We start from the raw sequence: 27,814 nt of genomic DNA, 5'->3' as shown, positions 1-27,814 counted from the left end.
AAGCGAAGAAACCAGCTTAAAAAGGCTGAGAATACACAAAATCAGAACGCCTCTCCCTCTATAGGGGATCACAGTTCCTCATCAGCAACAGAACAAGGCCTGATGGAGAACGAGTGTGTTCCATTATCAGAAGTAGGCTTCAGAAGGTGGATGATAAGAAACTTCTGTGAGTTAAAAGACCTTGTTCTAATCCAATGCAAAGAAACTAAGAACTTTGAAAAAAGGTTTGATGAAATGCTAACAAGAATAGACAATTTAGAGAGGAGTATAAGTGAGTTAATGCAGCTGAAAAACACAACACGAGAGCTTGGCGAAGTATGCACAAGTTTTAACAGCCGAATTGATCAAGCAGAAGAAAGGATATCAGAGGTCGAAGCCCAACTTAATGAAATAAAACGAGAAGTCAAGATTAGAGAAAAAAAGGATAAAAAGGAATGAGCAAAGTCTCCAAGAAATATGGGACTATGTGAAAAGACCTAATCTATGTTTGACAGATGTACCTGAATGTGATGAAGAGAATGAATGCAAGCTGGAAAATACCCTTCAGGATATTATTCAGGAAAACTTTCCCAACCTAGCAAGGCAGGACAATATTCAACTCGAGGTAATACAGAGAACACCACAAAGATATTCATCAAAAACACCAACCCCAAGGCACATAATCGTCAGATTCACCAGGGTTAAAATGAAGGAGAAAATACTAAGGGCAGCCAGAGAGAAAGGTCAGGTTACCCATAAAGGGAAGCCTATCAGACTCACAACAGATCTCTCAGCAGAAACCCTACGAGCCAGAAGAGAGTGGGGGCCAATATTCAACATCCTTAAAGAAAAGAACTTTCCCCAGAATTTCATATCCAGCCAAACTAAGCTTCACAAGCGAAGGAAAAATAAAATCTTTTGTGAACAAGCAAGTACTCAGAGATTTCATCACCACCAGGCCCGCTTTATAAGAGCTTCTGAAAGAAGCACTACATATAGAAAGTAACAACCAATATCAGCCTTTCCAAAAATACACCAAAAAGTAAAGAGCATCAACATAATGAAGAATTTACATCAACTAATGGGCAAAACAGCCAGCTAGTATCAAATGGCAGTATTAAACTCCATATATTATTATTAATCTTAAATTTAAATCGATTAAATCCCCCAATCAAAAGACACAGCCAAAACCCATTGATATGCTGTATCCAGACCCATCCCACATGCAAGGATACGGAAAGACTCAAAATAAAGGGATGGAGAAAAATTTACCAACCAAATGGAGAGCAAAAATAAATAAAAAGCAGGAGTTGCAATTCTCACCTCTGATAAAAGAGATGTTTAAAGCAACAAAGATCAAAAGAGGCAAAGAAGGACATTACATAATGGTAAAAGGATCAATGCAACAAGAAGAGCTAACAATCTTAAATATATATGTACCCAGTGCAGGAGCACCCAGATACATAAGACTTATAAAGAGACTTAGACTCCCACACAATAATAGTGGGAGACTTTAACATCAATATTAGACAGATCAACGAGACAGAAAATTAACAAGGATATCCAGGACTTGAACTCAGATCCGGAACAACTAAACTTAATAAAAATTTATGGAACTCTCCACTTCAAATACACAAAATATACACTCTTAACAGTACCACATCACACCTACTCTAAAAGTGAAGTAAATCATTCCTCAGTAATTGCATAGCATTTCACAGGTTTAAATGAAATATTGGTTGGCTGCTTGTTTGTTATTTTCTTCCCTCATTTCTTCCTGTCTCCATTATTAAGCACAATTATTGGCATAAAAGAGGTTTTCAATACCCATTTTTAGACTGCATTCTAGCCTGGGCAATAAAGCAATACTCCTGTTCTCTCTCCCTCTTCCTCTTTCTCTCTTTCATTCTTTTTTTTTTTTTTATTTCTTTTTTTTTTTAAATATATATATTCATGAATTTCAACAAAAATTGAGCAAAACAGAATTTTTGAAAAAAAAAAAAAAAAAAAAGGTAACTGCAGCTCACTCACTGTTAGACCCTGACTAGCTGACCCTCACTCCCCTGTTCTACAAGCCATAACTACAGCTTTGATTGGACAAGAGGCTGATTTCAGTAACTTTCTCCTGACTAGAGCAATGACCATGAACTGGTTGTGGCCAGTTTACAGAGGTGTACACTTGAGTGCTTTCCTATCCCTGCTTTACCACCTGACTGCAGTATCTAATTTTAATGCATTTAGATGTTAAGTCTCCATCCCCAGGTGAACACATACAGTATGTAACATACATGTTATTCAGCCTGCATTTGCATGACCTTCCCCACTTTGTGCATATTCATAGCTCCTCCTAAAAAAAAGAAAAAAAAAAAAAAAAAAAAAAAAAAAAGAAACTCTAGCTAAGATCATTGAATGAAGGTGACTATGCTAAACAACAGATTTTCAGTGTAGATAAAACAGCCTTCTATTGGAAGAAGATGCCATCTAGAATTTTCTTAACTAGAGAAAAAAGTCAATGTCCAACTTTAAAACTTCAAAGGACCCATTGATTCTCTTGTTAGTGACTAATGCAGTTGGTGACTTTAGGTTCAAGTCAATGTTCATTAACCATTCAAATAATTCCACGGCTCTTAAGAATTATGCTAAATCTACTCTGCCTGTGCTCTATAAATGAAACAACAAAGCCTAGAGGATAGCACATCTGTTTGCAGCATACTTTGCTATTATAAGCTTGCTGTTGAGATGTACTGCTCAGAAAAAAATACTCCTTTCAAAAATTTACTTCTCACTTATAGTATACCTAGTCATCCAAGAGCTGTGATGAAGATATGCAAGATTCATGCTGTTCTCATGCTTGTTAACATAGCATTCCTTCTGTAGTCCATGAATCAACACTTCTAATTTGCAAAGTCCATTGACTTTCAAGTCTACTTAAAAAATATATTTTGTAAGGCTATATTGGCCATAGATAGTGAATCCTCTGACAGACCTGGTCAAAGTAAATCAAAAACCAATTTACTTTGTCAAGTCAAGTCAATCAATGTGGTAATACCCACTGCTGTCTTATTTTAATAAATTGCCACAGACATCCCAACCTTCAGCCATAATAAAGGGTCATGCCTGGATGTTGATGGTTGCTGACTGGTCACCATGACCCTGACTAGTCAGCAACCATCAACACACACATAAGACCCTTCACTATTAAAAGGCCAGGATGATGGTTTATGCCTGTAATCCTAGCACTTTGGGAGGCAATGGTAGGCAGATCTCTTGAGCCCAGGGGTTCAAGACCAGCCTGGGCAAAATGGCAAAATCCTGTCTCTACAAAAAATATAAAAATTAGCCTGGTGTGATGATGCATGCCTGTATTCCCAGCTATTTGGGAGGCTGAGGTGGGAGAATCACTTGAGCCCAGGAAGTTGAGGCAGCAGTGAGCCATGAATGCACCACTGCACTCCAGCATAGAAGAGAGAATAAGACCCTGTCCCCCCCAGTTCCCAAAGAACCTCCCTTTTTCTTAGCAAACTATTTTAAAATTAAGGTATATGCATTGGTTTTAAAAGACATAATGCAATTACACACTGAATAGATTAAAGTATAGTGCAAAGATAACTTGCATATGCACAGGGAAAAAAATGTATGGCTTACGTTATTGTGATAGTCTGGAACCATACTTACAATATCTCTGAGGTATGCCTGTAGCATTCTTATAAATCATACCTATGTTCAACTGCCTTTCTAACCTCTAAAAGTTTTTACCAGTGTAACTTTCCCTAAAAACATGGAAAATAAAAATGAAAAAGCATTTTGGATTAGAATGATAAATATCTGTGGCTTATTAATTACATGTTCACAAATAAAATAAAATTAATAAAGAACAAAGGGCTTGATTCTTAATAAAGCTATCTTCCACCGGTATATTTTACTGGTTAAAGAATAGCTGCAGCTCAAAATAAGATATATGTGGATGAGTTAGAAAGGTATATGTAAGAAAAAGAAATTTGATAGTATAGTCAGTCTTCTGTATCTACAGGGTTTGCATCTAAAAATTCAAGCAATCTTGGACTAAATATATTTAGAAAAAAGACAATAAAAATTACATGACAACAATAAAAATAATCAGAATAAAAAAATAAAGTATAACAACTATTTACATATTAGGTAGCATAAGTAATATCAAGGTGATTTAAAGTATAAGGAGGATATACGTGCGTTATATGCAAATACTGCACCATTTCATATAAGGGACTTGAACATCCCTGGATTTTGGTATTCATAGGGGGTTCTGGAATCAATCCCCTGCAGATACCTAGGGACAAATGTAGACTGCTTATGAGGAAGCATGGTTTATGGGAATATTTCTACTAATTAAACAACGGTCAATTTTTAGTAGTTTTTAAAAATACTTAGGTGGATTATACCAAACTAAGATAATGTTTGAATAATATTTAAAATGCAATTCTAGGAAAATAAGTTTTAGAAACAGTTAATAAAAGTGCACACAGGGTTATAAGAAAGAATTTTCTGCTTCTGAGAGCTGTTATACTAAATTGGCTTGCTGAAGGAAGCCGTGGAATCTATTTCTTTGAAGATCCTTACAAACAGAAGGCATACATTATCAGCAGTTCAGAAAGGTTTAGGTGTATCTCTGCCAGAAAACAGCCAGTGGATATAACCACTTCATGGTTCCATAAACTCTGGTGACTGCATAATAATACTATTGTTATAATTGTGAGGCAAAGGCAACACAGCTGCTTTTTCTTTGGAGAACAGGATTTGCTGTCCAAAAAGTTGCAGAATAAATTGAATGTAATTAGATGAAATTTTCCCCAACAGAAAAGCAAGAATTAATTTTGACTCTAGTTACTGAAAGAAAACTCAGAATCTCTGCACTGGGCTTTTTAAACATTTATCATCTCCTTTATTTATAGAAAGCATTCCTCTTATGTGAAACTTAAAAAGCAGACACGTTTTTATGGATGACCTTAGGCCAGTAAGTTGAATTAACACTAAATAAAAAATTCTAAGCATATATATATATATATAGTTTCCTCACATAAAATCCCCTGAAAGATTACATTTTAGTGAATTCAACTTAAATTTTTAAAAGTTTATGTTTTCATTTAACTTTATTTTCATCTACTTAGGTCTTTACTTTTCATGAATGCGAAAAGAAGGCAGATTCCCTAAACACTTAAAATATATGGTCAATTTCTTTCCAAGTGAGCTTTTCTTTTAAAGGTAATGTAATTAATTTGAAATTTGAAGGTGGCATTGTGGTCCACAATCCTTGCCCAACTTCTCTTTCAGGAACAATAGGAGTTGTCATAGAATTAACTAAAAGTTCAAGCAAATATTTTGATGCAGAATTCTCACAAAATATAATGCTGTGAGAGTTGCAAAGGGATGGCTTCCCAAGATTTTGGAGCACTTTAGATTAATTGTTAAAGAAAAGGGAGGAAAAATGCTGGAATACCTTTAACTACATAAAATTCATAAATAGTATGACTAACTCTAAAATAAATAGAAAATAATTCTAACTTCCAATTTTATTTAGTATTTACAGTTATATAGGTGTCCAAGAGAGATATAAAAAAGCCCTGTTTTCAAATATAGGTACTTAATTTCTGTTATTTAAATCCTTGTTCTGTATTTAGGGATATAAGATAGCTTTATTCTATCTGTTACTCCAGAGGTAAGGGCAAATGCATCTTAATGTAATTTCTGACATGCAATAGTGTTAAAAGAGAGAGAGAGAGAGAAGAAAAGAAATAGCTATGCACATAAAAATTTCGATGGTAAATAATACTTTTCATTTTCAATTAAAACCCAATATAATTCTATTTGTTTCTACATAATTAATAACAGAAAACTCATAGTAGAAATATTTCATTGCTTGCCTCCAAAAAATTGTTGACATCCTCTGTTGCCATCTGTCATGGTGGTCATTCCTCTGTGTTTGATGGAACTAGAGAAGTATTAGGGTTCTATGGATTGATGAAGGAAAATACTCTGTGCTCTTGATTTCTGGTATTTATTTCCTTGGTCCTGTTAAAAAGGATACCAGGGTGAATTTACAAATTTTGAACACAACCAGTTTTTCTATATTCTTTTACATTCATATTAAGGAAGTTTTGAGATTTTTATGCAGTCTCATTTAAAATCACAGAATTTTAGAATCTAAGAGAAAGGATATGCTAAATTTAAGACTGAAGATTCAAAAACAGCTCTATCAATCAGGTAATTCAATCCACTTTACAGTACAGAAAACCCAAATCAAAAGGGGTTAAATAAACAATGTTACAGTCAGTTAATGGCAGATCTATCATGGGAAAACATTTCTTTTCACCCCAAGTTTGGGAGCTCTTTCCCCTAGAAGGGGCTCTTTCCCTCTCTGAGAAAAAAGAGGATAGACAGGCAAGAACACTATAATGACCAAGCTGATTTCTTAGCCCTAATACATAAAGAAAAATCTAGAACAAAAACAAAAAAGCATGAGAGCATAATACTTAGATTATTTGTTCATAGCACATCATTTGCTCAACAGATACCTAAAAGATATTATTTTGTTAAAATATAATTAGGATATTATTTTATTAAAGAAATACAGTATTGGCAACATAGTGAGACTACGTCTCTGCAAGAAAAAAAAAAAAAGTCAAACATGGTGTTGTATGCCTATAGCAGGCTCAACCAGGAGGATCACTTCAGCCCAGGAGGTCGAGGCTGCAATGCACTGCAATCATGGCATTGCACTCCAACTAGGTAACAGCAAGACCCTTTCTTGAAAAAAGAAAAAGTATCTATATGACCATACATTCTTAAATTTCTGAGTTTCATCCATTGTCATGATCACTTATCTTTTGCAATCCTCATCACTGCAACCATCTACTATCCATATAACAAAAGAGTGATTTTTAAAAATTATCTGCAGAGCAACAGAATGACATTTTAAAAAAGAAAACTGAATTTAAGACTCCCTTGTTCAAAATCCCCCAAAGACCTTCCACAACATCTAGGGTGAGGACATGGATCCTGGTTACCTTTCTGAAAGCCTATCTGATCATTCTTCCTCTTGTGTGGTATTCTATAGCCTTAGTGGCCTTCATGTTCTTTAAACATGCTAAACACACTCTTGATTTAAGTCTGACCTTGGTCTTCTCTCAGATTGGAATGCCTCTTTAGATAATCACATGACTGTTCCCACTGACTAAAACACTCTTTTTCCTTGAGCACTCCTGGAATGTTTCTGGAATATACTCAAATATCACTTTCTAGAGAGGTTTCTCTCACCATTCTAGCTAAAAAACCTCTGCCTGCAACTTTTACCCTCTTTACCATTGGCCCTCATTCTCTACATACATACCTGCTTTATTTCCATTCACAGTATTTACAATTCCTAGATATTATGTAGCCCCACAATACCTGTGAAGCCAGATATCTTTTGGAATTAAGCATTTTTGGCAGTTTTAAGGTAATAAAGTACATGTCCTATAATTATGCAACATCTCCTTACCCTCTCCTCTGTTGTCCAAGAGGTCTGGGAAAGCACCCTGAAGTCAAATATGTTAATAGCCTTGCAGAAAAATATATGTTCATTCTAAGTGAGATTTTTTTAAAGACTACAACTAGGGGCAGAGCAAGATGGCAGAATAGAAATCTCCACTGATTGTCTCCCCCAAGCAAGGACACCAATTCAACAACTATCTATACACAGAAAAAGGCACCTTCATAAGACCCAAAAATCAGGTGAGCACTCACAGTACCTGGCTTTAACTTCATATCACTAAATGAGGTACTGAACAGGTAGGAAAAACAGTCTTAAATAGCTCATGCCACCTCTCCCACAGCCGCAGAGTCATGGTGTGGAGGGTGTTTGGGTGCTGAAGAGAGGGAGATTGCAGCATTTATGAGGCACTGAGCTCAGTGCTGCCCTATTATAACAGAAAACAAATCTGGACGAAACGCAGCTGATGTCCACCCACAAAGAGAGCGTTTTAACCAGGCCTGCTGAGCCGGAAGGGAATTGCCAATCCCAGTGGTTCAAACATCAGTTCCTGCAAATCTCACCAGTGCAGACTAAAGTGCTCTGGGACCCAAAATAAACTGGAAGGGCAGGCTAGGCCACAAGGAACACAATTTCAAGGCAAGTCCTAGTGTTGAACTTGGGCCAGAAACAGTGGACTGGGGAGCCATGTGACTTACTGAGACACCAGTCAAGGTAAGGAAAGGAGTGCTGGTATCACCTCCTCCTCACCTCAGGCTGTACAGCTGGTGACTCAAAAACCCATTCACTCCACTTCAGGAGAGAAGGAAGAGTAAAGACAACTCGGTCTGGCAACTTGGATACCAGCTCAGCCACAACATGGTAGGGCACCAGAGTTATGAAGCCCCCTTTCCAGACCCTGCCACTGAATCACATTTCTAGATACACCCTGGGCCAGAAGGCAACCTGCAGCCTTGAAGGGAATAACCCAGTCCTAGCATTCATCACCTGTTAACTGAAGAGACCTTGGGCCCTGAATAACCAGCAGTGATACCCAGGTACTACACTGAGGGCCTTGAGTGAGACTCTGAGACTTGCTGGCTTCAGGTGAAACTAAGCACATTCCTAGCTCTGGTGGGTACAGGGTGAGACTCCTTTTACTTGAGAAAATCAAAAAGAAAAGCAAAGAGAACTTTGTCTTGCACCTTAGGTACCAGCTCAGTCACAGGGGTTAGAGCACCAAGCAGGTTCTTGGGGTCCCAGGTTCCAGGACTTGTCTATTGAATGATATTTCTGGGCTTGCCTTGAGTCAGAGGAGAGCCCACTCCCCTGAAGTGTGAGTCTCAGGCCAGGCAGCATTCAACACAAGCTGACTGAAGAACCCTTGTGCCTTAAGGGAACATCAGTGGTACAGTACTCCCCATGGAGATGTGGTGGTTGCAGCCACAGGGTGAGGCTCCTCTGCCTTTAAAAAGGGGAGGCAAGAGTGTGGAGCACTACAACTTGTGAGTTCAGTGCCAGCTCAGTCACAGTACGATAGAACACGAGGTAGACCTCTAAGATTTTTTACTCTAGTCCCTGGCTCCTGGATGGCACCTCTGGACATGCCCAGGGTCTAGGGGGACCTGCCACTCTGAAAGAAAGGATACAGGAATGGCTGGCTTTGTCATCTGCTGATTGTAGAACCCCAAAGACTTGAGTAAATATAGGCTGAAGCCAGGGAGTAGTTACAGCAAGCCTCAGGTGAGACCCAGTATTATGCTGGCTTCATAATACCCAGTACAGTCCTAGTGGTGAGGACCACAGAGGTGCTTATGTCACAATATCCCCAGCTCCAGATAGCCAAGAATAGAGAGAGACACAGAGAGAGAGAGACAAGGGTAGACAGATTCCATTCATATGGAGAATGTGAAGAAAGAAGATAAGAGTCTATGCCTAGTAATCCAGAGAATCCTTCTGGATCTTGACCAGGGCCATCAAGGCAGTACCTTTATGAGTCTGCAAGAACTACAGCATTATCAGGCTTGGGGTGCCCCTAAAGCAGATATAGCTTAGATCACAACATTTAGATCACAGCAATAAAGTCCTTTTGAATATCTGGAAAGCTTTCCGAAGAAGGACAGCTACAAATAAGTCTAGACAGTGAAGACTACAATAAATACCTAACCCTTAAATGCCCAGACATCAAAGAACATTTACTAGCATCAACATCATCCAGGAAAACATGACCTCACCAAATGAAATAAGTAAGGCACCAAGGACCAGTCCTGGGGAAACAGAGATATGTGACTTTTTAGACAGAAAATTCAAAATAGCTGTGTTGATGAAAGTCAAAGAAATTCACGACAACAGAGAGAAGGAATTCAGAATTCTATCCAATTAATTTAACAAAGAAATTGAAATAATTAAGAAGAATCAATCAGAAATTCTGGAGCTGAAAAAATGCAATTGCCATACTGAAAAATGCATCAAAGTCCTTTAACAGCAGACTTGATCAAGGGGAATAAAGAATTAGTGAGCTTGAAGATAGGCCATTTGAAACACACAGAAAAGATGATGATGAAGAAGAAGTGGCAGCAGCAGCAGAAGGAGGAGGAGGAGAAGAAAAAACAATGAAGTGAAGAAGGCTAGAAAATAGCCTCAAAGAGGAACACGTAAGAGTTATTGACCTTAAAGAAATGGCAGAGAAAGAGGTAGGGGCAGAAAGTTTACTCAAATAAATAATGACAGAGAACTTCCCAAACCTATAAAAGATATCAATATCCAAGTACAAGAAGGTTATAGAACACCATGCAGAATTAACTGGAAGAAGACTACCCCAAGCATTTAATAATTAAACTCCCAAAGGTCAAGGATAAGGAAAGAATCATAAGCAGCAAGAAAAAAAGAAATAATATACAATGGAGCTCCAATACGTCTGACAGCAAAATTTTCAGTGCAAACTTCACAGGCCAGGAGAGAATGGAATGACATATTTAAAGTGCTGAAGGAAAAAACTTTTATGCTAGAATAGTATATTTGGTGAAAATATCCTTCAAACATGAATAAGAAATAAAGGCTTTCCAAGACAAACAAAAGTTGAGGGACTTTATCAACACCAGACTTTTCTGCAAGAAATGCTAAAGGGAGTACTTAGATCAGAAAGAAAAGGACATTAATAAGCAATAAATCATCTGAAAGTACAAAACTCACCGACAATAGCAAGTACACTGGAAAACACAGACTATTATAACACTGTAACTGTGGTGTGTAGACTACACCTATCTTAAATAAAAAGACTAAACAATGAACCAAGAAAAAATAACCATAACAAGTTTTAAAGACATAGACAATACAATAAAATACACACTAGGGTCTGTTGGGGCCTGGGGGGCTACGAGAGGGATAGCAGTGGGTGGGAGGATTGGGGAGGAATAACATTAGGAGAAATACCCAACATAGGTGATGGGGGAAATGGATGCAGCAAACCCCATGGCATGTGTATACCTATGTAACAATCATGCAAGATCTGCACAGGTACCCCAGAACTTAAGAAAAAAAAAAAAAAAAAAAAAAAAGAAAACAATAAAAGTCAAAAAACGGGGATAAAGTTAAGGCATAGAGTTTTTATTAGTTTTCTTTTTGTTTGTTTGTTTATGCAAACAGTGTAAAGTTGTTAGCAGCTTAAAATAATGGGTTATAAGATAGTACTTGCAAACCTCATGGTTACCTCAAACCCAAAACATACAACTAATACATAAAACATAAAAAGTAACAGGCAAGAAAACCACCTTCACTACAGGGAAGACAGGAAGGTAAGAAAGACAATCACAAAATAACCAGAAAACAAATAACAAAATGGCAGGAGTAAGTCCTTGCTTACCAATTAAGACACTGAATGTAAGTTGACTAACCTCTTCAATGAAAAGACATTGAGTTGCTGAATGGATTAAAAAAAAAAGATCTGTTGCCTACAAGAAATATACTTTACCTATAAATATACACATAGACTAAAACTAATGGGATGGAAAAAATATTCCATGCCAATAGAAACCAAAAGAGCAGGAGTTCTTATATTTTTATCAGACAAAATAGATTTCTAGTCAAAAACTACAAGAGAGTAAATTAAAAAAAAAAGTCACTGTATTATGATAAAGGGGTCAATTCAGCAAAAAACAAAACAAAATAAATTTAAGTACATATGTACTCAACACTGAAGCACACAGATTTATAAAGTGAATATTATTAGAGGTAAAGAGAGAGACAGGCCCCAAAACAATAATAGGTAGAAGCTTCATCACCACACTTTCAGCATCAGACAGATTGTCCAGATGGAAAATCAACAAAGCAACATTGGACAATCTGCACTATAGTCCAAACAGACCTAATACATATTTACAGAACACTCGATTCAATGGCTGCAGAATACACATTTTTTACCTCAGCACATGGATGAGTCTCAAGGGAAGATCCTGAGAAACCTGTCTCAAGGGAAGGCGTTAGGTCACAAAACAAATCTTCAAACATTTAAAAAACTGAAATAATGTCAAGCATCTTCTCTGACCAAAATGGAATAAAACTAGTATTCAATAACAAGAGTAGTTTTGGGCACTGTACAAACACATGGAAATTAAACAATATGCTCCTGAATAACCAGTGGGTCAATTAAGAAATTAGGAAATTGAAATTCAAAAAGGAAATTGAAACATTTATTAAAACAAATGATAATGGAAAGACAATAAGCAAAACCTATGGGATATAGCAAAAGTAGTACTAAAAGGGAGGTTAATAGCCATAAGTGCCTATATCAAAAAAGAAGAAAAATTTAAATAAACAAACTAAAGATGCATCTTAAAAAACTAGAAAAGCAAGACCAAACCAAACCCGAAATGAGTACAAGAAATAATAAAGATTGAAGCAGAAATAAATAAAACTGAAACAAAGAAAACAAATTAGTTTTTTGAAAAGTTAAGCAAAATTAACAAACTTTTGGCCAGATTAGGAAAAAAAGAGAGAGAATCCAAATAAATAAAATCAGAGATGATGATAGAGACATTACCAATGATACCACAGAAATTCAAATGGTCATTAATTGCTACTATGACCAACCATATGCCAATAAATTGGAAAATCTAGAAGAAATGGAAAAATTCCTAGAAAAATATGACCTACCAAGCTTAAACCATTAAGAAATGCAAAACCTGAACAAACCAGTAACAAGTAATAAGATTGAAGCTGTACTAAAAAGTCTCCCAGTAAAGAAAAGCCCAGCAACTGATGGCTTCACTGGTGAATTCTACTAACTATTTAAAAAATGAATACCAATAACTACTCAAACTACTCTAAAAAAACTGAAAAGGAAATACTTCCAAACTCATTCTATGAGTCCAGTATTGCCTTTATACTGAAAATAGACAAATACACATCGAAAAAAGGAACTATAGGTCAACTTTCTGATGAATATTGATGCACAAATCCTCAACAAAATACTAGCAAACCAAATTCAACAGTACATTAGAAAGATTATTCATCATGACCAGGTGGGATTTATTCTGGGATGCAAGGATGGCTCAACATATGCACATTAACCAATATGATATATCATATCAACAGAATAAAGGACAAAAATCATGATCACTTCAATTGATGGTGAAAAAGCATTTGATAAATTTCAACATCCCTTTATGATACAAACTCTTAGAAACTGGATACAGAATACACATTAACCTCATAAAACCCATATATGACAGACACAGAGCTAGCATCATATTGAATGTGGAAAAATTGAAAGCCTTTTTTATAAGATCTGGAAGACGAAAAGGATGCCCACTTTTACCACTGCTATTCAACATAGTGCTGGAAGTCAAAGCTAGAAAGTCAGACAAGAAAAATAAATACAGGGCATCTAAATTGGAAGGAATGAAGTCAAATTATTCTTGTTTGCAGATGACATGATATTACATTTGAAAAAACTTAAAGATTCCACACATACACATACATATACACACAAGAAAACATATTCAAATGGATACACTAATTTAGTAAAGTTGCAGGATATAAAAAAGTAGCAATAAAAAAGTAGCAATTCTATACACAACAGTGAATAATCTTAAAAAGAAATTAAGAAACGGAACCCTATCTACCATAGCCACAGATAAATACCTAGGAATTAATTTAATGAAAGAAGTGAAAGATCTCTATGATGAAAATTATAAAATACTGACGAAAGAAATTGAAGAAGACACACATACACAAAAAAATACCAGAAAGATACTCCATGTCCATGGATTGGAAGAATCAACACTATTAAAATATCCATACTACCTAATGCGAGTTACAGATTCAGTGCTAACCCTATAAAAAATGTCAATGAGATTCTTCAAACACACATACAAATTTCATAAAATTTATATGGAACTACAAAAAAACTCAAAATAGCCAAAGCTATCCTAAGCAAAAAGAACAAAACTGAGGAAATCTCATTACCTGACTTCAAATGATACTACACAGCTATAGTAACTAAAACAGCAGGGTACTGGCATTAAAACAGACATATAGACCAATAGAACACAAGAGAGAATCCAGTAACAAATCCACACACCTATAATAAACTCATTTTCAATAAAAGTGTTAGGAACATATACTGGGGAAAAGATAGTCTCTTCAATAGATGGTGCTGGTGAAATTAAACATCCATATGCAGAAGAATGAAATTAGATCATTATTTCAAGCCATATAGAAAAATCAAATAGAAATACATTAAAGATTTAAATCTGAGACCTCAAACTATGAAACTATTGCGAGAAAACATTGGGGAAAATCTCCAAGACATTGGTCTGAACAAAAATTTATTGAGTAATATTTTACAAGCACAGGCAATCAAAACAAAAATAGACAGATGGGATAATAGCAAGTTAAGAAGTTTCTGCACAACAAAGGAAATAAGAAAGTGAAGAGACAACACACAGAATCAGGGAAAATACTTGCAAACTACCCATCTGACAAGAGATTAATAACCAGAATATACAAGGAGCTCAACTCAATAGAAAAAAAATCTAATGATCTGATTAATAAATGGGCAAAAAATGTGAGTAGAAATTTCTCAAAAGAAGCCATGTAAATGGCATATAGGTATATGAAAAAGTACTCAACATCACTGATAATAAGAGAAAAGCAAATCCAAACTATAATAAGATATCACCTCACCTGAGTTAAAATGGCTTTTAGCCAAAAGAAAGGCAGTAACAAATGCTGGCAAGGATGTGGAGAAAAGGGAACCCTCTTACACTGTTGGTAGAAATGTAAATTAGTACAAGCACTATGTAGAACCATTTAGAGGTTCCTCAAAAAACTAAAAATAGAGCTATCATATGATTCAGTAATCTCACTGCTGCGTACATACCCAAAAGAAAGGAAATTAGCATATCTAAGAGATATCTGCATCCCATGTTTATTGCAGCACTGTTCATAATAGCCAAAATTTGGAAGGAACATAAGTGTCCATCAACAGATGAATAAAAGAGAGTGTGGAGGACTTTCGCCAAGATGGCTGAATAGGAACAGCTCCAGAGCGCAGTTCCCAGTAAGAGCGACGCAGAAGGCAAGTGATCTCAGCATTTTCAACTGAGGTACCAGGTTCATCTCAATGGGACCAATTGGACAGTGGGTGTAGCCCAAGGAGAACAAACAGAGGCAGGGCAGGGCACTGCCGCACCCAGGAACTGCAACTGGCTGGAGGACTCTCCTTCTACCCAATGGAGGCCATCAGGAACTTTTATCCTCGGGCGCTCCAGTTCAGATACTGTGCTTCTCCCATGGTATTTACAACCCACAGACTAGGAGATGCCCGCTCGGCCGACAAATGCCGTGAGCTACCAGCACAGATCTGAGCAGCCGTTCTGGCTGGCGTCATGGGTTGTCAGCACAAATCTGGGCAGCTGTTTTGGCTGGTGCCTGGTGTGCGTGCAAGACAGAGCTTCCCACTCCCCAGAAAGAGGGGGAGCTGAAGGCAGGGAGCCAAGTGATACAGCCTGATGGGTTCCATGCCTCACAAAGACCAGCCAACTGAAACCCTCTGGCTTGAGAGTTTTGCAGCCAGCACATCAGTTGGAGCTTGATGCGGGACAATCAAGCTCAGAGTGGAGAAGCGTGTCCACCATTGCCGAGGCGGTTCTAACCTTTCTTGTGTATAAAAGCCAGGGGAAGTTTACACAGCAGCTGGACTAGCATGTGGCAGCTCAGCAGCGCCTCTACAGGCAGACTGTGACTACACTCCCTCCTTGCTGAGTGGGACATCTCTGAAAACCAGACAGCAGCATGTCAGGGACTTATAAATAAGACTCCACCTTCCTGGGATAGAACACGTGGCAACAGGGGTGATTGTGAAGTCTGCTGCAGCAGACTTAAAGGTACCTGTCCAGCAGCTGTAAAGGGAGCAACGGAGCTCCCAGCACAGCACCTGAGCTCCAATAAGGGACAGACTGCCTCCTCAAGTGGCTCCCTGACTCCCACATAACCAAAAAGACACCTTGTATAGGAGAGCTCTGGGTGACATCTAGTGGGTACCCTTCTGGGACAAAGCTACCAGAGGAAAGAACAGGCAGCAATCCTTGCTGTTCTGCAGCCCCTGTGGGTGATACCCAGACAAGCAAGGTCTAGAGTGGACCTCCAGCAGTCCTACAGCAGAGGGGCCCAACTGTTAGAACAAAAACTAAAGAAGTAAAAGAAATAGCTTCAACATCAAAAGAAAGGACGTCTACTCACAGACTCCATCTGAAATCACCAACTTCAAAGACCAAATGTAGATAAATCCACAAAGATGCGAAGAAACCAGTGCAAAAAGGATGAAATCACCAAAAACCAGAAAGTCTCTCCTCCTCCAAGTGATCACAGCTCCTCACCAGCAAGGGAAAAAAACAGGATAGAGAATGACTTTGATGAATTGACAGAAGCAGGCTTCAGAAGGTGGGTAATAACAAATTTCTCTGAACTAGAGGAACATGTTCTAACCCAATGCAAAGTACTAAAAACCTTGAAAAAACGTTAGACAAAATACTAACTAGAATAACCAGCTTAGAGAAGAACATAAACGATTTGATGGAGCTGAAAAACACAGCATGAGAACTTCACAAAGCATACACAAGTTTCAATAGCCGAATCTATCAAGCAGAAGAAAGGATATCAGAGATTGAAGATCAATTCAATGAAATAAAATGAGAAGGCAAGATTAGAGAAAAAAGTGTCAAAAGAAATGAACACAGACTCCAAGAAATATGGGATTATGTGAAAAGACCTAATCTACATTTGAATGTGATGGAGAGAATGAATCCAAGCTGGAAAACACTCTTCAAGATATTATCCAGGAGAACTTCCCCAACCTAGCAAGGCAGGTCAACATTCAAATCCAGTAAATAAAGAGAACACCACAGAGATTTTACTCAAGAAGAACAACCCCAAGGCACATAATCATCAGATTCACCAGGGTTGAAATGAAGGAAAAAATGCTAAAGGCAGCCAGACAGAAAGGTCGGGTTACCCACAAAGGGAAGCCCATCAGACTCACAGCGGATCTCTCAGCAGAAACCCTACAAGCCAGACGAGAGTGGGGGCCAATGTTTAACATCCTTAAAGAAAAGAACTTTCAATCCAGAATTTCATATCCAGCCAAACTAAGCTTCATAAGTGAAGGAGAAATAAAATCCTTTATGGACAAGCAATTGCTGAGAGATTTCAACACCACCAGGCCTATCTTACAAGAATCTGAAGGAAGCACTAAACATGGAAAGAAACAACCAGTATCAGCCACTGCAAAAACGTACTAAATGGTAAAGACCATCAACACAATGAAGAAACTTTGTCAACTAACGAACAAAACAACCAGCTAGTATCAAAATGGCAGGATCAAATTCAGACATAATTATATTAACCTTAAATGTAAACAGTCTAAATGGCCCAATCAAAAGACACAGACTGGCAAATGGAATAAAAAGTAAAGACCCATCAGAGTACTGTATTCAGGAGACCATTTCACATGCAAAGACACATATAGACTCAAAATAAAGGGATGGAAGAAGATTTACCAAGCAAATGGAGAGCAAAAAACAAACAAAAAAATGCAGGGGTTGCAATCCTAGTCTCTGATAAAATGGACTTTAAGCCAACAAAGATCAAAAGAGACAAAGAAGGGCATTACATAATGGTAAAAGGATCAATGCAACAAGAAGAGCTATCCTAAATATATATGAACCCAATACAGGAGCACCCAGATACATAAAGCAAGTTCTTAATGACCTACAAAGAGAGTTAGACTTCTGCACAATAACAGTGGGAGACTTTAACACTCCACTTTCAATATTAGACTGATCAACAAGACAGAAAATTAACAAGGAAATCCAGGACTTGAATGCAGATTCAGACCAAGCGGACCTAATAGACATCTACAGAACTTTCCACCCCAAATCCACAGAATATACATTCTTCTCAGCACCACATTGCACTTACTCTAAAATTGACCATATAATTGTAAGTAAATCCCTCCTCAGCAAATGCAAAAGAGTGGAAATCATAACAACCAGTCTCAGACCACAGTGCAATCAAATTAGAACTCAGGATTTAAAAACTCACTCAAAACCACACAACTATATGGAAACTGAGCAACCTGCTCCTGAATGGCAACTGGATAAACATGAAATAAAGTTAGAAATAAAGATGTTCTTCAAAACCAATGAGAATGAAGACACAACGTACCAGAATCTTTGAGACACATTTAAAGGAGTGGGAAATGTCCATATGAGAAGCAAGGAAATATGTAAGATCGACACCCTATTGTCAAAATTGAAAGAGCTAGAGGGGCAAGATCAAACAAATTCAAAAGCTAGCAGAAGACAAGAAATAACTAAGATCAGAGCAGAACTGAAGGAGATAGAGACACAAAAAACCATACAAGAAATCAATAAATCCAGGAGCTGGCATTTTGAAAAGATCAACAAAATAGACAGACCAAGCCAGACTAATAAAAGAGAAAAGAGAGAAGAATCAAATAGACGCAATAAAAAATGAAAAAGGGGATATCACTACCAATTCCACAGGAATATAACTACCATCAGAGATCACTACAAATAACTCTACGCACATAAACCAGCAAATCTGGAAGAAATGGATAAATTTCTGGACACTTACACCCAGCCAAGACTAAACCAGTAAGAAGTTGAATCCCTGAATAGACCAATAACAAGGTCTGAAGTTGAGGCAGCAATTAATAGCCTACCAACCAAAAAAAGTCCAGATCCAGATGGGTTCACAGCTAAGTTCTACCAGACGTACAAAGAGGAGTTGGTACCATTCCTTCTGAAACTATTCCAAACAACAGACAAAGAGGGAATCCTTGCTAACTCATTTTATGAGACCAACATTATCCTGGTACCAAAACTTTGCAGAGACAAAACTAAAAAAGAAAACTTTAGCCCAATGTCCATGATGAACATAGATGCAAAACTTCAATAAAATACCGGCAAACCAAATGCAACAGCACATCATAAAGCTTATCCATCATGATCAAGTAGGTTTCATCCCAGGGATGCAAGGCTGGTTTAACATACACAAATCTATAAACGTAATCCATCACGTAAACAGAACCAAAGACAAAAACCACATGATCATCTCAATAGATGCAGACAAGGCCTTTGACAAAATTCAACAGCCTTTTATGCTAAAAACATCAATAAATTAAGTATTGATGAAATCTATCTCAAAATAATAAAAGCTATTTACAAGAAACCCACAGCCAATATCATACTGAATGGGTAAAAACTGGAAGGATTCCCTTTGAAAACTGGCACCAGACAAGGGTGCCCTCTCTCCCCATTCCTATTCGACATAGTATTGGAAGTTCTAGCCAGAGCAATCAGGCAAGAAAAAGAAATAAAGGGTATTCAATTAGGAAAGGAGGAAGTCAAATTGTCTCTATTTGCAGACAACATGATTGTATATTTAGAAGACCCCATCATCTCAGCCCAAAATCTCCTTAGGATAAGCAACTTCAGCAAAGTTGCAGGATACAAAATCAATGTGCAAAAATCACAAACATTCCTATACACCAATAACAGAGAGCCAGATCATGAGCAAACTCCCATTCACAATTGTTACAAACAGAATAAAATACCTAGGAATAAAACTAACAAAGGATGTGAAGGACCTCTTCAAGGAGAACTACAAACCACTGCTCAAGGAAATAAGAGAGGACACAAACTGATGGAGAAACATTCTATGCTTATGGTTAGGAAGAATCAATATCATGAAAATGGCCATACTGCCCAAAATAATTTATAGATTCAATGGTATTCCCATCAAGCTACCATTAATTTTCTTCACTGAACTGGAATAAAACACCTTAAACTTCATATGGAACAAAAAGAAAAAAAAAAGCCCACATAGCCAAGACAATCCTAAGCAAAAAGAACAAAGCTGGAGGCATCACACTACCTGACTTGAATCTATACTACAAGGTCACAGTTATCAAAACAGCATGGTACTGGTACCAAAACAGAGATATAGACCAATGGAACAGAACAGAGGCCTCAGAAGTAACATCACACATCTCCAACCATCTGATCTTTGACAAATGTGACAAAAACAAGCAATGAGGAAAGGACTCCCTGTTTAACAAATGGTGTTGGGAAAACTGGCTAGCCATGTGCAGAAAGCTGAAACTGAATCCCTTCCTTACACCTCACACAAAAATTAAGTCTAGATGGGTTAAAGATTTAAACATAAGACCTAACACCATAAAAACACCAGAAGAAAACCTAGGCAACACCATTCAGGACATAGGCATAGGCAAAGACTTCATGACTAAAGCACCAAAAGCAATGGCAACAAAAGCCAAAATAGACAAATGGGACTTAATTAGACTTAAGAGCTTCTGCACAGCAAGAGAAACAATCATTAGAGTAAACTAGCAACCAACAGAATGGGGAAAAAATGTTTGCAATCTGCCATCTGCCAAAGGGCTAATATCCAGAATCTACAAAGAAGTAAAGCAGATTTACAAGAAAAAACAAACAAACAAACAAAAAAACCAACATTCAAAAGTGGGTGAAGGATATGAACAGACACTTTTCAAAAGATGACATTTATGATGCCAACAAACATATGAAAAAATGCTCCTCATCACATGGTCATTAGAAAAATACAAATCAAAACCATGTTGAGATACCATCTCACGCCAGTTAGAATGGCAATCATTAAAAAATCTGGAGACAACAGATGCTGGAGAGGATGTGGAGTAACAGGAAGACTTTTACACTGTTGGTAGGAGTGTAAATTAGTTCAACTGTTGTGGAAGACAGTGTGGCAATTCCTCAAGGATCTGGAACTAGAAATACCATTTGACCCAGCAATCCCATTACTGGGCATATACACAAAGGATTATAAATCATTCTATTATAAAGACACATGCACATATATGTTCATTTTGGCACTGTTTACAATAGCAAAGACCTGGAACCAATCCAAATGCCCATCAATGATACACTGGATAAAGAAAATGTGGCACATATACACCATGGAATACTATGCAGCATAAAAACAATGAGTTCATGTCCTTTGCAGGGACATGGATGAATCTGGAAACCATCATTCTCAGCAAACTGACATAAGAACAGAAAACCAAACACCTCATGTTCTCACTCCTAGGTGGGTGTTGAACAATAAGAACACATGGATACAGGGAGGGGAACATCACACACTGGGGTCTGTTGGGGGGTGGGGGGCTAGGGAAGGGACAGTGGGAGGCAGGAAGGTTGGGGAGGGATAAAATTGGGAGACATACCTGATGTAGGTGACTGGGGGGATGGAGGCAGCAAACCACCATGGCATGTGTGTAGCTATGTGACAATTCTGCAAGTTCTGCAGTTGTACTCCAGAACTTAAAGTATAAATAATAATAATAATAATAATAATAATAAAGAGTGTGGTACCAATACACAATAAAGTACTATTCAACCATAAAAAAGAATAAGATGCTGTCATCTGTAACAACATGAATGGAACTGGAGGTCATTATGCTGAGTGAAATAAGCCAGAAACAGAAAGATAATGCATGTTTTTGCTAATTTGTAAGATCTAAAAATCAAAACTATTGAACTCATGTAGACAGAGAGTAGAAGGATGGTTACCAGATGTTGGGAAAGGTAGTTGGAGGGTGGGGGGTAGGTGGGGATGGTTAATGGGTACAAAAACACTCAGAAAGAATGAATTAAGACCTAGTAATTGATAGTACAACAGAGTGACTATAGTTGTCAGTAATTTAATTGTACATTTAAAAATAACTAAAAATTATTATAAGATGTCCTGGAAAAATACTAAAAGTATAATTGGACTGTTTGTAACACAAAAGATAAATGCTTGAGGTGATGAATACTCCATTTTACATGATGTGATTGTTATATGTTACATGCCTGTATCAAAATATTTCACATACATATATATATATACACATATATACACACAAAAATTAAAATAAAAAAAGACTGACTATTCTCATGTTAGCTGTACTACTAAATGAGTCTGATGCAGGTTTTACCACTAATTGAGTTGTCAAAATTTCCAGTTTTCCAAGCTTTTTGATTTTAGAATTGCAGATAAGGGATTGCAGAACATACTACATATTAATTTGTTAATTGCTTGTCTCTCTAACATAATGCATGTTCACAAGAACAAAGACTTGTTTTGTTTTTCCTCTGTGGTCCAGTGCCCTACAGATAATAATGACTGAATAAATATTAGTTAAGTGGACAAATGAAGGCCTCTGTAAGAATTAGCTTTGTGTTACGTTTTAAATAAATCCTGCCCTATAGTCATCTCTCAATTGAAGCAATAAACTTTAAAAATATTATTAAAATTATTTTTTCTTTTAAGGCTCATTGAAAGGCAGAGGGATAGAAAAAAAATATGACAAGAAGTGTTTATATAAATTACACGAAAGAGCATCTGGTCTGTGTGATACAGTGAGAAGAGTTCTCAAGCAGAGTTCTAGAGATCTAGGTTGGTTTCCTCCTTTTTCTTTTTCTATTAACTACTTCCCTATTTATTACTCATCGATCCTCCATTCACCCAGTTCTTTCTCTTTGACTTAATTATGTCGCCATTTTGGCTAGATTTATTATCTGTCAAACGAGTGGATAAAACTTGGTAATCTTTAGCTGTTCTCTGATTTTACAAACAGTAAATGATTGTGATAATAACCAATTTGACCCTCCTAGAACTTGGCTCACAATAGCTTTTCAATGAAATTTAAGCATGTTGGTTTGTTTAAATGTTGCTATAGCTTTGTAGTATAATTTGAAGTTAGGTAAACAGTTTTGTTATTTTTGCTTAGGATACCAAAAAATGTCACTTAGTGACATATTTGCCAAATATATATTTTATGTTACAGTAACACAGTACTGAATTTTTGTGTGTTTCTGTATGCCTAATAATAGCAAACATTTATTGAACTTTTTCTATGCACCAGAAACTATTCTAAGCTTTTTACATACATTAATTTTACAAGTCTCTATTAGTCATGTGCTGTATAATGTTGATTTGGTCAACTGTGGACTGCATATATGACAGTGATGCCATAAGGTTATAATGAAGTTGAAAATTTTCTATTGTCTAGTATTTACTATCCTCTTTGTTATAGTAGAATGTACTCCTACTTATTTAAAAGGGGAGAGATAGCATGGGGAGAAATGGCAGATACAGGCAATGGGGAGGAAGGCAGCAAATCACACTGCCATGTGTGTACCTATGCAACAATCTTGCATGTTCTTCACATGTACTCCAAAACCTAAAATGCAATTAAAAAAAAAAGAGTAACTGTAAAACAGCCTCAGGCAGATCCTTCAGGGGGTATTCCAGACGAAGACATTGTTATCACAGCAGATGACAGCTCCATGTGGGCTATTGCCCCTGAGACCCTTCCAGTGAGATAAGATATGGAGGTGAAAGAAAGTGATATTGATGATCCTGACCCTGCATACGCCTAGCCTAATGTATGTGTTTGTGTCTTAGTTTTTAACAGAAAAGTAAAAAGTAAAATAATAATAATAATAATAATAATAGAAACAAGCTTACAGCATAAGGATAAATAGAAAATATTTTTGTACAGCTGTACAACAAGATGTTTTGTGTTTTAAGCCAAGTGTCATCATAAAGGCATCAAGAAGCTAAAAAATTTAAAAAGTTTATAAAGGAAAAGTTACAGTAAGCCAAGGCTAATTTAATATTTTAGAAAAAAACTTTAAAAATAAATTTAGTGTAGCCTAAGTCTACAGTATTTATAGTCTAAAGTAGCATACAGTGATGTCCTAGGCCTTCACATTCACTCACCACTCACACACTGACTCATCCAGAGCAACTTCCAGTCCTGTAAGCTCCATTCATGGTAAATGGTCTATATAGATGTACCAGTTATCTTTTATATCTTACTTTTACTGTACCTTTTTTGTTTAGATACACAAATACCATTATGTTGTAATTCTCTATAGTGTTCAGTACAGCAATATGCTGTACAGGTTTGTAACCTGGGAGCAATAGGCTATATCCCATAGGCTAAGCGTGTAGTAGGCTATACCATCTAGATTTGTGTAGGTACACTCTATGATGTTCACACAATGAGGAAATTGCCTAACAATACAGAAAGTATTGCTGTCATTAAGTGATGATGCATGACTGTATTACCCCCTGTGGTAGATTAGATTGCTGTCTCTGTTTCACTACCATACCTCTATAGAAAGTGTGAGCCTCTTCAGAAGAATAGCTTTTGATTAATAATAATAATAATAATAAAATAGAAAGTGTGCACCTCTCTGTGCTTTTGATGTTGGGCTTGGCTATGTAACTTCTCTTAGCTAACTGAATAATAGCAGACATCACCTAAGTAGAACTTTGAAATATGCTTGTGCAGTTTAGCCTGGCCCTTGCAATCCTGCCATGCATAGTGAGAAAAAAAATTCCTCAGGTATCTGTTGATCCAAGGAAGATGAGAGATATGTAATACAAACCTAGACCTATTCTCTATCAAGAACCAAGTCCAGCTGAGCCCAGCCTGGATGAGACCTATCCAGCTTGCACACAGACTTCTTTGGAAGAACTAAATGCTTATTGTGGTACACCAGAGAGATTTTTTTTTTTTTTTTGTATTGTGGCAACTTCCTTCTGTTTTTACAGGTAATGAAAATGAGGGACAGGGATTGAGAAACTTGCACAAACTTTGCACAGCTTAGTTAAATGGCAGGGCTTAGTTAAATGGTAGACATTAAGCCGTGCAACTCTGGTCAAGGACTTATATATCTCCTAAGTTCCATGCTATGTTGCCACTATACTATACTGGCTATATTGTATGATATTAAGTTTTGTATTAATATGCTAGTGGGTGATCTGGCACATATTAAAATTCATAATTTTGTCTAAATTGTCTATATACATGTCAATGGACTAAGTTGTCTTGCAATTTGGGGTAAAATGTTTTTTATCTTGAGAAATCAATAAAATAAAATAAATGCATTGCTTTCTGGAGTCAGATTAATAAGACTAATTATAGACAGCTCTTGGGGTAGTTTCCCAGCTCATCCTCATACCAAATAATGGCCCTTACTGCTAACCAATCTACTACAGATTGTATGCTATGGCTCTGGCTGACCTTGAGGGATGCATCTATACTCTAAACTGAATCAGCAAGGTTTTTCTTCTAATATTTTCAAATTTGGACCCATGACCGGGCACTTCTATCACTGGCTCTACTCTGGAGAAAACTACTCTCCCCAGAGCTATCTTTGCTCTCTTCCTTTCCACCTATCAATTGCATTAGAAACTCCAGTATTTTCCCAGAAAATATCCTTTTTTGTACAAGCTTGCCAAAATTTGTTTTTCTTCTCGTAATCTTAAGAAATTTAACCAAAACAAACTAAAAAAAATCCATTCATCTTTCTGTTACAATTTAAAAGTGCAGACGGAGGATTTCCTAAAGAAAAGACCAAATAAGGCCTGCATTATGTTTTATATCCTATCAAGGTAATTTTGCAATTTATAGTTATGGACAATGTGTCCCCTGATATTCGTTAAAAAATTCTTTCATATTTTCAAAAACCAAGGTCTGGCTGCGCGTGGTGGCTTATGCCGGTAATTCTGGCACTTTGGGAGGCTAAAGCAGGAAAATTGCTTGAAGCCAGGAGTTCAAGATCAGCGACATAGCAAGACTTTATTTCTACTAAAACAATAATAATAATAATAAAAATTAGCTGGGCATGATGCTGCACAGCTGTATTCCTAGCTACTTGGGAGGCTGAGGTGGAAGGATCACCTGAGGCCTGGAGTTCGAGGCTGCAGTGATGTATGACCATGCCTGGGTGACAGACTAAGTTATTGTCTCAAAATAGTCCCACAACCTGGCCACGCAAAAAAAACCAGAATCCAGGGGCCCGCAAGCAGTCTGTGGATAAACTGTAGATTAGTAAAACTGAGTAAAGTAGATACGCTTTGTAACCGTACATATTTTATTTTATGCATTAAAACATTTTATTTCTATTGAGCTTTGTTTACTCCTTTTGATAATGCAAGGCAAGTGAACATATGGGATTATTTATATCACTGATTTACTCAGAAGTGCTGAAATATATTTTAGACACTATTTTGGGTGCTGGCAATATAGCAGGGACAAAATAGACAGTCTTTGCCCTCACAGAGTAGTGATAAAAAAGAATATGTAGAATATAAAATTTCACAGTACTATTAGTAATGAACTCGGTACAAGTACCACAGTGAGGAGATTAGAGTAGCTTAAAATGTGAGAGTAAGAAACACAAAATGCTTAGAGGAGATTAACATGCAATCCTTAATCTATATCTAGTTTTAAGTGATAAATTAACATATGAAGAGAGCCCTGCCATAGTCATGAGCAATAATAAACTACAACTACTAACTACCACAATGACAATAAAGGTAAATAGCAATGCTAATTTACCTTCCCAGTAATTTCATACGTGCTATTACAACTTCTTAATATTCTGTCAGGATGAGCAGGTGAGAAAATGGAGCCTTAGGGGGAGTCACGAAACTTGACCATTTTGATTAGTGTTAGAACCAGAGATACAGCCTGGTTTTCAGATCTCCCAGGTTTATTTCCATTATACCACATTACGTCATCACAACCAAAGACAAGTTTCACAGCGGACAGTGTTGACATTTCTTTTTATTTACTTCCACGATCTACTTGTGACATAAGGCAGAGAAGCAACATAACAGAGGTCATATAGGAGTTACTGGTAATAGATTGAATATTTTTGGTTATTAGGCATAAGCTCAGATCAGCAAGAACTTTGAGGTGTATGATAGATATGATACTGGGGAAATTTAAAAATGAATGAAAAGTAGATTTTTTCAACCAATGAATTTAACCATTTAGTGCAGAGGCTGGCAAACTTGAGCCCACCGAGTAAGTCCAATCTGCTACCTGTTTTTATATTGCCTGTGTGAATGGTTTTTACATTTTTAAATGGTTCAAAAAATGTCAAAAGAAGAAAAGTATTTGACATCAAAAAGTTACATAAAATTCAAATTTCCACGTCTATAAATAAAGTTGAGACACAGCCATGCTTATTTATGTATTGCCTATGGCTGCTTTCACACTACAGAAGCAAAGTTGAGTAGCTTCACAAAGAACTGGCCCTCAAGTCCTAAAATACTACCATCTGGCCCTTTGCAGAAAAACTCTGTTGGCCTCTCCTATAGAAGGTCACAGAGTTAATGTTAAAGGCAGTAATAACATCTGTTTAACTTATGAGTAAATGCATAGTTATTTTAGTATTTCTTTCCTTTAAAATGGAATGACTTGAAAGCATCTGAGGCATAGAATGAATATCCTAGAGGCCTCAGAAGCATGTTCGCATCTTAGCCACTCAGTCAGCTGATCGCTTGGATGACCTCTAGACACCACGGTATTTTTTATTAATATACAGGTTTAAATTATTTAACTCTCAATCTGACATTTTAAAATTTACTGCCTCATAGATTGCTGGCTAAAGATAGAACAAAAAACTGTTGGTGACATACAATTATTGAGAAGCATAAACATTCTTTGATGTCAATAAATTTGCCTCAAGACGACCATCACCGTATCAAAATGTTGTATTTATGTAGTTAAAAGGAGTATGTGTCAAATACTTTAAAAGTCTGTGTTAAAAGAAATATGGTGATGATCAAATCCAACATTTTATTATTTAGAAATTGAAATCAGTTGATTTAGAAAGCATAAAACATAAAAAAACTAAAATGTAACATCATAAACACAGTTGTGCATGTACTTTTGATGTGGCAACTTAAATTTACTTTTCG

The 27,814-nt window shown here is 36.8% G+C and overlaps 1 protein-coding gene across 5 annotated transcripts in view; it reads right to left on the bottom strand.

The window, feature by feature from the left end:
* The window catches only part of MBD5 (methyl-CpG binding domain protein 5), a 477,719-nt gene that overhangs the window by 266,068 nt on the left and 183,837 nt on the right, over positions 1-27,814 (bottom strand). For all 5 annotated transcript variants that reach the window (XM_032286238.1, XM_032286241.1, XM_032286237.1 and 2 more), the window contains one exon: positions 5,877-6,024. The gene's annotated coding sequence lies outside the window, so the exon portion shown is untranslated. The remainder of the gene's footprint in view (positions 1-5,876; positions 6,025-27,814) is intronic.

This window comes from Sapajus apella, unplaced genomic scaffold (assembly GCF_009761245.1).
Source record: "Sapajus apella isolate SASKATOON/1434 unplaced genomic scaffold, GSC_monkey_1.0 scaffold18, whole genome shotgun sequence".
Classification (NCBI taxonomy): domain Eukaryota; kingdom Metazoa; phylum Chordata; class Mammalia; order Primates; family Cebidae; genus Sapajus; species Sapajus apella.
The sequence above is the reverse complement of the archived record's forward strand: the minus strand, read 5'-3'. Positions and strand labels throughout refer to the sequence as shown.